Raw genomic sequence first — 12,629 nt, forward strand, 5'->3', positions numbered from 1 at the left:
GTTAAAAATAGGAAAGAAAGTTGCCCTTCATTAAATCAGAGGACAGAATTAAGAAACCCCAGAAATCAATTACTTCAACCTATGTGGCCAGTTTTTAAAATATGATTTAGAAAGGAAAATATAAAGCTTCTTTGGGCTTAAATGTTATCTGTCTCCTTTAAGCTAACTCCCAACCTCGTGATTATGATGACTAAAATATATCTAATACAAAGGCATGAGATGGCAAAAACAATACAGACCAATTGTTGGTAATTCAGAAATAAGGAAAGGTCTCCAAGGATGGTTTTGGAAATACATGTTCTCTTGCCAAGAACTTAGACGTTAGCAGCAATGGACCACTTAGTCTTCTGGGGGGAGTGGGTGGGAAGGGGTTTTGAGAACAGAGAAATGCAAGGCTGGAGGCCAAAGGTGGGGACTGCACTAAGAAATAATAGGTGTACAACGTCCATCAGAGAAGACAATGGCACCCCACTCCAGTACTCTTTCCTGGAAAATCCCATGGATGGAGGAGCCTGGTAGGCTGCAGTCCATGGGGTCTCGAAGAGTCGGACAGGACTGAGCGACTTCACTTTTACCTTTCACTTTCATGCATTGGAGAAGGAAATGGCAACCCAATCCAGTGTTCTTGCCTGAGAATTCCAAGGGCGGTGGAGCCTGGTGGGCTGCGTTTATGGGGTCGCACAGAGTCAGACGCAAGTGAAGCGACTTCACAGGAGCAGTAGCACAATGTCCATGAAATGTTTTCCAATAAACAGTTTCATGCAAGGACTAACAGTAAGCATGGCCCTGGGCTTGAGGAGATGCACGGCTCCTTGGAGTTAACTGCTCTCCTGTACTTATCTAGCACAAGAGGGTACCACCTAGAACATTTCTCAAATGTAAATGAGAAAATCACCCCCTTGGTGCTCTGGAAGCATTAATTACTCTTCCTGGGAAAACCATTTGACCCACAAGAAAAACTGCATTTAGGTTTCTTTTCTGTGGATATAGAAAACCAAGATCTGTGGAAGTATAGGTTTTTCTTACCTAGTCCCTGTATTTTCCAAACTGCTTCACGTTTCTGGTTATGTATGAAAATTTGAGGTTGACCATCGTAACTACTGAGCTTAAGAGGCAAAATCCTTATAAGAGACTTCACTAGACACATAAGTGAATTGTCTAATAGGGCTTCAAACATATTTCTTGAATTTCTTGAATCATATAAAGATCTGAACTAGTCATATAAAGCTCATTTCTAAGTATGAGTAGAAGAGTAAGGGGAAACATGTTAATTATAAATATTTTTTTAAGATTATTTTATTCAAACAAGATTTGCTGAAAACAGCTTTTCTATTAGGAAATTTATTTAATATGACTGAAATTTCCAGGAGTTAATTTTCATCCCAGGCTTTTGCTATAACAACACTGCAGATTTTCTTTATGCCACAAAGAAGCATCTTTAGGTTATAAAAAAATAACACGTTTTTCATGCAATGTATAGACTTTATTACGCATTTTTTTTTAAAATTCCCTTTGGACCAGATTCTAATATAATTTCAGAAGAAAAGTCCTATTGAAGTTGACTGAATTCCAATGTAATTTGAAAGCAATTAAAGTTTATCAAAGGAATTTTGCAGTAGTCATTCTGGAAATGAATCCAGCCCAAAAGGGAATAACACAAGCTTATATAGGTCTTTGGAGCAGTGCTAAGAAATTCCTTAATTTTATTGACTCACTAAAACTACAGTGTTGCATTGGATGGTGGCCATGTAAAAGCCTTACAAGGTCAGTCATTCATGCAGATTCATTGAAGTTTTAGAAATTGAAAAGTTTCTTAAAACTCAATAGCATCATCCCCAAATGAGTATTCCTGTATAACCAGAAGTAGAAAATTTCTAGTATACTTTATTAAAGTGTAATCTAAGTCAAACACAACAAAGTTTCCAATAAAACTTTTTCTTCTATGTTGTTACCATTTTAAAAAAGAAAAACCCATGTGAAGGGTCATGTGTCAGTTGCCAGGGTCACACAGACGTGGCACAGGAGCAATGTCCTCCTGGTCCAGGGGTGAAGAATCCACCTTCCAAGGCAGGGGATGCGCTTCCATTCCTGGTCAGGGAACCAACATCCCATAACTAACTGGGGAATAATGCTGCAGGGCGACTAGAACCGTGTGCCCCAACTAGAGAAGACTCTGAGCACTGTAATGAAGACCCAGCACAGCCAAAAATTTTAAAAAAGAGTAGCAGAAGAAAACACCTCTAAACAAAGGAAGGGAACATAGCAAGAGGAACAAATGTTTCCGTGAGCCTGTCTTTAGGGATTGTGTTACATCATTGATGTAGAATGCCTCATCTTTACATAATACTCTATACTATGATGCAAATAATATTCTGTATGAAATAAAATAGAGGTTGCTTTTTATCATATTGATATCTGCTATATTAATATACTCTAACAGAAGTGCATGGATTCTAAGGAAAATGAGATTTCTGGGGTGCCTCTTCATGCACATGCTATCTTGAGGCACAGTCTTGTAGAAGTCAGACTTGAAAGTCATTAATCAGCACATACTAATTAATTGCTCTTAAATAGAAAAATAAAATGGAGAAAATTTCAGAGTAAGTAAAAAACACAGTAGGTTAATGACTATTATTGTTATGTCAGCTTCACTTTCAGGAAACTTTAAGGTATCCAAAAGCATGAGTCTACCCTCAATCACAATGATGGTATTTGACACACAGTTTTGCTTACTCAAGTGAAAATTCCAAAAGGAACTTGACAGCCTAACCTTTTGAGTAATGTACCATCTTAGATGACAGAGCATTACAGCCAGAATGGCCACATGAGAAGCTCCACAGACCTGCTTTCCAGTGATATAACCATACCTGACAGAATTTCTTTTAAAGTGAGGGGAGAACTTCCCTGGTGGTCCAGTGATTAAGATTTTGCCTTCCAATGCAGGAGGTACAGGTTCGATCCCTGATCAGGCAGCTAAGATCCCACATGCCTCATGGGCAAAAAATGAAAACATTTTTTAAAAAAAGAAACAATATTGTAACAAATTCAGCAGAAACTTCAAAAATGGTCCAGAAGAAAATCTTTAATTAAAAAAAGAAGAAGAAGAAATGCAGTGTCCAGAAATTTTCCTAAGGACATGCAACAAATGGAGAAAAATGTATTCAAGAAAACTCTCCTGAATCTCAGTAAGAATATTTGGAATCTGAGCCATAAACACACTCATTCCAGTTTAGTAGGATTAAATACCCATTTTAGGTGGGTATGGCCAGGAAGATGAGGTTCCTTCTTCCCTCAAACCTCAATCAAGGGATCCTTAAAAGGTTTACAGAGGCTAAATTTCAAGAGCCCCTAAGCCCCCTTCCTCCACCCAACCCCCACTCACAGAGCAGAGGTTTTCCACCCAGAGGCAGACTGAGAATACCAGGACCTTGCTCACCTTAACCTCAGCTTATTCATAGGGTGGAAGTTTCATGCTGGGCAAGACAAGCCACAAAACCAAAAAACCAGAGGCTTCGCCCCGACCCAGAACACTGCTTGCAAAGCAGGAGAGTCAGTCCACAAGAAGCAAACCACTGTCCCCACCCACAGCTCCAGAGCTAGGACTCCAGCTGCCCAAGTCTCCACCATGAACCATCTTGGCTTCCATTTTCAGGGATATTTGGTGTGATTTTTTTATTTGCATTTAATGCTTTTCATTATTACAACCTCCACCCAACACATCTAAAATCTCTCAACACATACTACCTAATTCCATCTGTATTATTTCTAACTTTGATATTTCGTATCATGAAATCCCTCAAATTTGGGTCTATGTTACTGAAGTCATTAGTTTTACAAGAATAATTATAACGACTACTAATAACATGTACTAAGTACTAGCTTTGTGCCAGGCACTCTACTGCTTTACATAAATTATCTCGTTCTGCCACATCTAATTGCACCTAAGCATATGCTTAAATTTGCCAGTAGCACTTAATATTAATTAAAATAAAGATATTGATCATCTTTGAAAGAAATATCTCAATATACTGATGTGAAGCCTATAGAATAAAATATTTTAAAGACTTACACAATGTACACCACTTAATTATTATGCCATACTATTAAATTTATGTTTCTATTATGGAAAATAAAGCTATAAAATAAAAATAAAGTATCTGCTTTTTATCCTATTTATTTCTTACACCTTTCTCAAATTTCTAGAAACCGCAGCTTCTCATATGTCAAATAAATATGATTAGATTCGTATATTCAATTAAATCGTCTAAGAAAATAATATATAAAGTAAGTATTATGTTCTTGCATTAACTCCCAAATTATGTTTTATAACAAATCACCCTGACATTAATCATGGTATGACGGTTGAAAAGTAACACAGGATAAGATTTTTACTAATCCTTCACATTCCATTTTGAAGCTGTATGCTGCTCTTGATCAGAACTCTCAATTTATTATCAAGAATTACATTATTCTCCGAATGAGTGAATTTTCTGTTGGAGACAGGAAATGAAGGACTGCAAATGCTGGAAATGTATTTTTCCTGTCTCAGTGTTAATACATGATATATATGCATTCATATTAACAATAACTCTGAAAACTAGTTTCATTTCCTCTACACATAAGCAATAAACAGTAAGTGCAAAAATGTGAATACTAGCAGCAGTGATGTGGATACAGAACATGGGGCTTCATTTGAATGTACAGCCATTTCTAGTATTTCATTAGAGCTTGTGTACAGGCAACTGCCGCAGATGTCCATCACAGTTGGATTAGACGAAGCAAACAATGCAGGCTTTGAGGATAAACCGAAGCTGCAGCTCAAAGTTTCCCTTTCTTATCCAAGGACACCACAGGACCATTGTCTTCCTCCTTCAAGGCAAAAAAGGAGTCAATTATGTTACTGGTATTCTTCCACAGCAAACTGAAGTCTTTTCTACAGTCCAACAAGAGACAGCAACAATGAGAAGTTTTGTAAGAAAACGTGGAAATTTCAAAAATATCTTCATGCTCATGTTTGGCTTCTCTGCAATTTTTCTACAAAGTCTACCATAACTTTATTTCTTTGACAGAATCTATTAATGCAAAATTTCATAGAAACATGTATTTTCAAGCCAAATAAATGAATGCTTGAACTGTTTTCTAAACAAAGAATTTGTATGTCATGCAAAATAATAAAGCTTTTAGTAGTTGTCATTAATTTCCTGTGTAATAATTGCAGGTGGTAACTAAGCACAAAGACCACTTCTTCCAAGTCCCCAAATTCTATTAAATAAATGAAGAAATAATAAATACAGAATAATACAGGAAACAAGCAGACATTTTGAGGTAACTAAGAGTCTTCTCATTTAGAAAACAATATCAGCTAAGATTTTCATTCAATACATCTACTCATGTTACAACAGATGGGCTGGGGAAACTCACGACTGATTCATACAGTTGCTAAACATAAACTAGTCTGGTTTTTTGGGCAACAAATATCTATTAAAATTATGCATGTACTTTTCACCCAAAATTACACTTCTTGGAACTTATGATAGAGACACAATCACCTAATTATATAAAAATTTTATGTGTATGAATATTCACCGCAGAAAAAAAAACTAGAGAAAAACCAAGCAATTTCTTTCTTTAATAAACTATGATACAATAGAATACTTTAAAATTGTTCATACATGATACATGTATGGATTTCCTTGTACATATGTACACACACATGACCACACGTGCATTCACATCAGTTCAGTTCACTTCAGTCGCTCAGTTGTGTTCGACTCTTTGCGACCCCATGAACCTCAGCAAGCCAGGCCTCCCTGTCCATCACCAACTCCTGAAGTTCACTCAAACCCATGTCCATTGAGTTGGTGATGCCATTCAACCACCTCATCCTCTGTCGTCTCCTTCTCCTCCTGCCCTTAATCCCTCCCAGCTCCAGGGTCTTTTCAACTGAATCAGCTCTTCACATCAGGTGGCCAAAGTATTGGAGTTTCCAGCTTCAATATCAGTCCTACCAATGAACACCCAGGACTGATCTCCTTTAGAATGAACTGGTTGGATCTCCTTGCAGTCCAAGGGACTCTCAAGAGTCTTCTCCAACATCATAGTTCAAAAGCATCAATTCTTCGGCACTCAGCCTTCTTCACAGTCCAACTCTCACATACATACATGACCAGTGGAAAAACCATAGCCTTGACTAGATGGACCTTTGTTGGCAAAGTAATATCTCTGCTTTTTAATACACTGTCTAGGTTGGTCATAACTTTCCTTCCAAGGAGTAAGCATCTTTTAATTTCATGGCTGAAATCACCATCTGCAGGAATCTTGGAGCCCAGAAAAATAAAGTCAGCCACTGTTTCCACTGTTTCCCCACCTATTTGCCATGAAGTGATGGGACCGGACGCCATGATCTTCGTTTTCTGAATGTTGAGCTTTAAGCCAACTTTTACACTCTCCTCTTTCACTTTCATCAAGAGGCTCTCTAATTCTTCCTCACTTTCTGCCATAAGGATGGTGTCATCTGCATATCTGAGGTTATTGATATTTCTCCCGGCAATCTTGATTCCAACCTGTGCTTCTTTCAGCCCAGCATTTCTCATGATGTACTCTGCATATAAGTTAAATAAGCAGGGTGACAATATACAGGCTTGACATACTCCTTTTCCTATTTGGAACCAGTCTGTTGTTCCATGTCCAGTTCTAACTGTTGCTTCCTGACCTGCATATAGGTTTCTCAAGAGGCAGGTCAGGTGGGCTGGTATTCCCTATATGGAACCATTTATTAGAAAACATTAATAATGCTAGGGTATATGTTTCCAAACTAAATTTCAAATAAGATAGTGAGCCATGATCAAATATTTTAAGATTATGCCTCAAAGATATGATTTTGAAGGTAAACAGGATGCTGTTTTTATATGCATTTGACAACTATAACCCAGCAAATTATAAATCAAAGTGACTGACATAAAACTAACTGATGATCCACATTGTCAAGCCTCAGAATTTTAGAGCTTTTTAAAGGAAGCCTAAAGGTCAGCATGCATGAATTTTTTGAAAAAGGAAAATAAACTGGAGGCCCTCCTGCCACTTGCTCAAATATGTTCCACATAACTCTGGAAGTTAGGTGGAAAAAATAAACAGTGAAAACTCTGATCAAATTGAGTAAAACATGATTCTTTCATACAAAATCATTTGTCTCTAATACGCTAATGTGCATTGTTAATCTCCAAAAGGAAAATATTATATTCAGGATTTCCCAATGTACGGGAACAGTCACCTCTTAATCAAACAAACATCTTGAGGGAACACTGCTCTGCAGAACAGAGTTGGGAAAAGGGTGTTCTAGAGATGGAGATTCCAAGTTTATGAAAGTAATTCAATTTCATTTTAAGAATATATCCAATTATTCTAAAAATTAAGCTGTGTGCACTGTGCTTTATCACTCAGTCGTGTCCAACTCTTTGCAATTCCATGGACTGTAGTCCACTAGGCTCCTCTGTCCATGGGGATTCTCCAGGCAAGAATAATGGGCTGGATTGTCGTTCCTTCCTCCAAGGGATTTTCCCAACTCAGAGATCGAACCTGGGTTTCATGCATTGCAGGCAGATTCTTTACCACCTGAGCCATGAGGGAAGCAAAAAATTAAGCTACCATGGTCCAAAACATCAGTTAGACAAAAGACAGATAGACAGACAGATCCTGTTTTCCTTCTCTCAGCCGCCACCACTCTACACACACACACAGACACACACACATCACACACTGTAAACCCTTCCCTTCAACATCCCAATACAGTATAGAGTAATTTTGGTTGGATCAATATTCAATTTCTTTTATTGTGATGATGTAAATATTATCCAGCTTCCCAGGTGGTGTTATGGTAAATAACCTACCTGTGAGTGCAGGAGACATAAAAGACGTAGGTTTGATCCCTGGGTTGGGAAAATCCTCTGGAGGAGGGAATTCAAACCCACTCCAGTTTACAGAGGAGTCTGGTGGGCTACAGTCCATAGGGTTGCAAAGAGTCGGACACCACTGAAGTAACTTAGCAAAAATAGAAATATTATTCAGAGCTGAACTACCTATATTAATATATCATTCATTTTCCTTTCTTGCACAACTTTTTGTTTTCTCTGGAATGAATCGTTATCTCAAGCTTTCCCCACCTAGGTACTCAATCCCAAATTGCCTACAATTGTCCGACTCTCCTCTCAAGAAATTAAGACATATCACGCAGTCTATCAACTTTGTATTTCTGGAGGAAGCCGTTCTAGAACCTTCTCGCCTGCTAATATCCAGACTCACACCCTCCATGCTGGCCACCTCACTTCACCATCACTCTGGGGATCTCCTTTGCCTTTCTCCTTTGTCGTATCTCCTGTTTCCTGGATCCCACACCTGTTTCCTTGGATTACTTTGGTCAAGCACATCTGCCGTTTGAATAGAGGTCTTCCTGCCAGGGTACTGACGGATGAGTGGGGAAGGAGGTGCACCATAAAGATGTTATTCAATCGTGCTGTCTTCAGAAAGGTTTCCCAACCCTCAATCGAGCCTATGTGCTCTAAGAGGAACTCTCCCTTCATCACAGCATAAGGACTTCCAGGGCTCCACCACAGATTAGAAGGCTCCTGAAGATGTAACTGCTTCTCCAACAGCTATTAACAAGTCCAGATGATCTGAGCCTCCTTCAACTTCTAGACACATCCGTTGCCACCAATTCCTGGGACTTTGAGAGATACCGTCATTAAACAGCCTTGTTCCTCGTGTGTGATAAATCTATCCCCGCACAACCACCTGCTTCCAAAATACTGTTCCTGCCGTCTCTTCTTTTCTCTATTCTTGTAAGTTTTCACACTTAAAAAAAAAACCTCTTTCCTGTTATTTTAACACACTTCATGGTGGAAACAAAACTAAAAGCCTTTCTATTTAATGGATTAGCATGATTTGATACATAAGCTCCTTTTTACACATTTGTATATTTTCTAAACTTTCTCTAATAATTCTATCATTTGGTAATCAGAACATAAATTTACTTGCAGGGAAGGAAAGTTGACACAGATATACAGAATGGACTTGTGGACACAGTGGGGAAGGGAGAGAGTGGGACAAATGGAGAAAATAGCATCAATATATATATGCTATTGTGTGTAAAGTGGATAGCTGGTGAGAAGTTGCAATAAAACACAGGGAGCTCAGCTCTGTGCTCTGTGATCAGCTTGAGAGCTGGGATCGGGGGAGAAGAAGGAGGCTGAACTGGGAGGGGGATATATATATATATATATATGTATATATATATACATATATATATATAAATAATTATGGCTGATTCACGTTGTTGTATGGCAGAAACCAACACAATATTGTAAAAAAAACTTTTTTAATTTACCTGCTATAATAATCTAAAGAAATGACATTTGGAATATACAAAGGTAATCAGGCTGAATTTCTCCCTCGTTAGGACTTCCTCCAAATACTCATTTATCTATATATAAATAATAAGAAAGTTTAACTATAAAAGGAAATTTTCTATTACCCAATGATCATTGTTCATAATGAGACCTTGAAGTAAGGCCATAATCTTAACAAGTCTTCTAAATCATCAGCTATTTCAATATAATTATAACAGATGCTATCTTTCATGTGACTATTTCTGAACCTTAAATTATCTTCTATGAAGACACCCTAGGGAATGAGCGCAAATCAAATTACCACTGAAGAACTTCCTGAAAAGCTCTCAAAAATAAAAAAGCACATGTGCACACATGTCCTTCTTAGAAGTTGCAGAGTTGCTTAGCTGACCTTTGTTTCAGGGAGTTTGGTTCAGCTAATCAGCTAATTGATAACCCCCTGCTGTGTCCCTCCTTTAAGTAAGATAATTCAGTAAAAAAAACATCTCCAAAAGCAGAGTCTTCATACTACAATAAAAAACATTTAAAAAGAAAGAAAGAGACTCCGAGATATTAGTAACTTTGTCAAGGTCACACAGATAACCGGTGGTGGAATCAGAACGGAACCCAAGCCATCCATCCGCTGCTGAGCCACAGGGGGCCTCCACATTCAACCCAGTGCGCCTCACTGAGAGGAGGGTTTGAGACACGCTTGTTGCTTCATTCTGTTGTGTATTATTTGAGTTTTCTGCCATGAACGAGTGTTCTATTTAGAGACACAGGGAAAAAGAACAGAAAGAAAATCAAAGAGTGACTCTTGCCACAGAAATTTCAATAGGTAAATGGAGATGAACACATTTCAAGACAGCGAGGAGTGAAAAAGGAGATGAGAAAGAGGTGAAAAGCATAAAGTGACTGATTTTTAAAAGGGCAAAAACACCTTGAACCCCTGATGCAAGCATAAATTAGCCTAACACTCTGGGGATATTGGGCATTCCCAGGTGGCGCTATTGGTAAAGAATCAGCTTGCCAATTCAGGAGACACAGGAGACATGGTTTCAGTCCTTGGGTTGGGAAGATTCCCTGGAGAAGAGAATGGCAATCCACTCCAGTATTCTTGCCTGGGAAATCCCATGGACAGAGGAGCCTGGCTGCCTACAGTCCATGGGGTCACAAAGAGTCAGACACAACTGAGTGACTGAGCAGCAACTGGGGATATTAGCAATGTGATACCAAAAGTGAAAACTTGGATGTCCTTTTTCCCTAGAAATCTCAATCCTAGGAGCCTATCTAAAGAGATAAGGAAGGACTTCCCTGGTGGTCCAGTGCTTAAGACTACCTTCTAATGCATAGAGAGCACAGGTTCAATCCCTGTTTGAGAAGCTAAGATCCCACATGCTTTGTGGTGCAGCCAATAAATAAATAAATAACTTGTTTTTAAAAGAGAGATAAGGAGGCAAAGATATGCAAGGACTTCATAATTATCTGCCCTTTGTTATTTGAAATGTGCAGTGAAAAGAGCTCACGGTTTGCAGTGAAACCTGTCTGGACCTGAGCAAGTTACTCAACCCCTCTCAGACTTAGGGTCTTTATTTCTAAAATGGAAATAAAAGAACGTGGCTCACAAGATCAACGTGAGGATTAAATGAGATAAAATATAGCCCAGGGTCTGAAACACAAAACAGCGTTCATTCTTTCCTGTCATCGCTCACCAGAATGTGTCACTTAGAATGAAGGTGTAGGGTTTCTCTGGTGGTTCATGTAAAGAATCTGCCTGCCAGTGCAGGGGACCTGGGTTCCATCCTCGGTCCAGGAAGATCCCACGTGCTGCAGAGCAACTCCGCCTGTGTGCCACAACTGCTAAGCCTGTGCTCCAGCAACTGGGAGCCACAATTACTGACACCCACACACCTAGAGACCATGCTCTGCAACAAGAGAAGCTGGCACAAGGGGAAGCCTGTAAACTGCAACAAAGACCCAGCACAGTCAAAATAAAATAATAAAGTAAACACATTTTTAAACTTTAACCAAAACTCAAGAACACATCAGGTTGCTTAGTATTTCGCATACATGTTGTTATTGTTTAACTGCTAAGTCATATTTAACTCTTCTGCCCCAAAGTATCATAAACCACTAAACTTAGCTTTTAAAGTTCTTCCCAAGCAAATCTACCTTATGCTATTTTGACACTTTCTCAATCTCAATTAGCACTAAACTCATTAACAAAACTGTTTTATACACAACAGTGAGTCACATTTTTCTTCCTTCTTCCCTAATCCCAAGTGTGTTGTAAGGGTGATTGAGTATCTAATTACTTCTTAATTGAATGCACATATTACACATTTTTCACTAGGTTCAAGTTTAATGCTTTCAGTCCAGAAATCAAAGTCAATGAAATTAAGTTGAATTGGGATTTGAGCAACTATTTTAAGGAGAAGGTTTGTATTATGTCTAATTATAAGTAAATGTGGATTTTAGCATTATTTCCTATGGAAATATTTCAGGTCCAGAAATGTGCCATAAATGACTAATTTAGATGATTAATAACACTGTTATTCTTATTTACAATCTTTTATTCCTCATTACAGTGAGGAATTGCTGGGACCCACTAAATATAATCATTCTTGAAATAAAAGATACCATTAGAGAACAATTGGTTGTACCCCGACTAAAATTAGAATCAACATTCATTCATGTTTGTGAAAAATTACATGAGTTTCTCTGTACCATAAAAGTTACTGGAAATCTCACATGCTGCTAGCACAAGAAAAACATAAATCTTGGAATACATTCATCAAAAATATTCATTTATGGTAAACCATAAAAAATATTAGTATCAAAATGGTGCTCCAATTCAGTTCATACTTTACCAGGAGACTATTTATTGAGGTTTTTTTGTTTTTATTTTTCCTTTTGCATTATGAGGAGTTAAAATAAAAAACCTCTGAAGTAGGTATCTCATACAATGAAGGTTTGTTTGCTTGTTCCTAGATATGGAAATCAACCATCTGTAATAATTTAGTTGAAGGCCTCTTCAGGCAGAAGACTAGATTAAGTAACTTTCTGACATCCAATTCAACTCCATGCTTCTAAGATGTCTTTGAAAATATATTCTAGACAAGGCGTCAAAACTCATGAGTTTCTAACCACTAAAAGTACAAGAATTCAGAAATTGCGCAGGCATTTAAAGAAGCAATATGACAGAAAATTTGTTGTTTTTCAGTCAATAAGTCGTGTCTAACTGTTTGC

The 12,629-nt window shown here is 38.0% G+C and overlaps 1 protein-coding gene across 1 annotated transcript in view; it reads right to left on the minus strand.

The window, feature by feature from the left end:
- Positions 1-1,680: 1,680 nt before the first annotated feature.
- CA8 (carbonic anhydrase 8) overlaps positions 1,681-12,629 on the minus strand; it is an 86,895-nt gene continuing 75,946 nt past the window's right edge. Inside the window, exon 9 of the mRNA XM_040261272.1 lies at positions 1,681-4,869. The gene's annotated coding sequence lies outside the window, so the exon portion shown is untranslated. The remainder of the gene's footprint in view (positions 4,870-12,629) is intronic.

Source organism: Oryx dammah, unplaced genomic scaffold (assembly GCF_014754425.2).
Source record: "Oryx dammah isolate SB20612 unplaced genomic scaffold, SCBI_Odam_1.1 HiC_scaffold_19, whole genome shotgun sequence".
NCBI lineage: Eukaryota > Metazoa > Chordata > Mammalia > Artiodactyla > Bovidae > Oryx > Oryx dammah.